Source organism: Acanthopagrus latus, chromosome 6 (assembly GCF_904848185.1).
Source record: "Acanthopagrus latus isolate v.2019 chromosome 6, fAcaLat1.1, whole genome shotgun sequence".
In the NCBI taxonomy this organism is placed as follows: Eukaryota; Metazoa; Chordata; class Actinopteri; order Spariformes; family Sparidae; genus Acanthopagrus; species Acanthopagrus latus.
This window is the reverse complement of record NC_051044.1, coordinates 7,114,996-7,117,440: the sequence shown is the minus strand read 5'-3', so window position 1 is coordinate 7,117,440 and position 2,445 is coordinate 7,114,996.

Sequence of the window (2,445 nt, the reverse complement as noted above, 5' to 3'; positions counted from 1 at the left end):
TGAAGCTGAATGCTTTTATATATTTGTTCATTCACAAAGACAACAAGCGTTACACACACTGCATGGCCAAAAGTGTGTGGATACCTGAGCGCTGAGGCCGTATGCGATTGTCGACTGCTATGCGATTGTCAGGCTGCTCATTTGACTGCTGTAAAAGCCGCCTCTCTTTTGGGAAGACTTAGGAACCTTGCTGCAGGGGCTCCACGAGGCCCGACTCGACATTTCATTTCAACTTCAAGGTGTTTGCTGGATTTGAAGGCCGGGAGTCTGCGCAGCCCAAACAACGTATTCCACACCAAATCTGGGAGAGCCATTTGTTAATGGACTTGGCTTTGTGCACTGGGATGTTGTCATGTTGGAAAAAATGACGGGCGTAAACTCAAGCTGTTGGAAGCACTCCTTGTATGCTGAGCCAGTGCTTAATTGTCTAATTTTTGATGGCAGCTCAGTTTCCCCATTACGTGACCAACAGAACCGCTGTGTAATGAATGTAAATCCTCCACACTGTCCTTAAACTATGTTTTGCTCCCCACCAGCACCTGCAGGGAAATATCTGGCTCTTCAGCTGCGAAATATTCACAAGCTCAATAGTGTCTGTCCGCTGCTTGGACCTTAACAGGCAACATGCGATGGGTTTATCTGGGCTTGTTTTCCCCCCTGAATGAACCAATACAGTAAAGTTTTGTGATGGAAAGGCAAAAGAAAGCTGAGCTGTAGTGACACGGGCAACCCCTCCTCTGACATTCGCTCACATACAGTTTTTTTTTTCTCCCTTGTTAGCGTCTGAACGTTGATCAGTGCAGCTTTAAAGTGAACTCAGAGGACTGGTGCAAACTGCCACAGACCAACACAGTGTGTGCTGTGTTTGTGGACTTTAGGGAATGTAATGTACTTTTCAACTGAAGCATGTCTGCAAACTTTCCACAGCGTCAGATATAAAACACTCTGTACTGTAATTAACTGTTGGACGGAAATACGCTGTATTAGAAGAAATGTGGTTATAATTAAGTCATGCACACACACACACACACACACACACAGACACACACACATTACTTTGTGTTCCCTCATTTGTTGACTCATTGTCACAACCTGAACCTACTGTGCCCTCTGTTGGCGAAAACTCTGGCGTCCAATAACTTAACATTTTTCAACACATTTGTCAGCGGTGGGCGTTTCAAATCCTGATCCATGTTGTGGTACCACAACTCCGTGGATTAATGCTTTGCACTCTTTCTGAATCGGGGGGCCCCACCTTGATGCCAAGAAAACAAACCAAATTAATGCAACATTTATCAGTCTCATGGGAAATTGAGTTCTGTTCGATATCCTGACCTTTGTCTTCTGTTTTGAATAACACACACAGGCAACGCCTTGCTGATAGATGCTGACAGTTTTTGCAACATGGTTATGTTTAGGCACAACAACTATTGTGGTTTTGTCACCACAAACACAGCTGTGAAAGTCCTGACATCTCGTTTAAAACGTCTGCCTCTGTGGGCACGAACACGTCTGAAAAAGACGGACAACTCTGGAAACTTGTTCAATGAAATGAATCTGTCTAAACTGTCGTTTTCTGACTCTCCATTGGCCTGAAAAACTTTTATAGGTTATGAAACAAAATGATTAACATCAAAAGGAAGCAGTTATTCAGTTTGGTACCAAATTGTGCACACAGAAGGTAAATGGTTGCGAGGTAAATGCTGTGAGGATGGATTTTTCTGTTTCCTTTGTCATGTTTTCATTCTTTTAAAACACCTCCTCAGGCCCACATTTGCAGTGACTCACTGTTCATCAATGGCTAGAAACGACTTCCTCCGTGTCCTGTGATGATCCTGCAGTTGATCATTCAACATCGTTGTGATTTCTCAAGGTTGCACTGAACACATTGAAGCTGTTATCGCTCAGCTCGGGCTACAGTTGCCTGATTGTTGATGCACTCGCTCCAATCCGGTTTTTTGAACTTCAAGTCAAACGTCATTGTCCGTACTCTTGGGTGGTGAGCGTAAAACTTTGCGCGTGGCGTTCGGTGATCCTTTTCAGAAAAATTACATGATTAAGAAGTTATTAGATTGAGCACAAATGAATTCAGAGACACATCATAAAAATACACAGAACTGAACTTGTGAACATCTTCAGTCTAGGAGAGAGGGTCACAAGTTCAGGTAACAGAGCAAGAGCATCCTTAAAATGATTGTACAAGACTGCTCGTACGTGATCTTGGTCGCTTATCGCGATGAACCTACAGATAACAATCATCAAACTCTGCACCTTTATTGAGCTTCACATCAAACATCCAGCCCCGCGTGTTTTGGTTCACTTAGACTGCTCTCACTATGTCATTTTCAGCCATTGCAGGAAGCTTTTTGTCACAAACAACGTCTCTGAAAACCCTGCTGTACACTACGTGCTTGCACCAAATGTTAGACAGATGAAAAGCTAGTG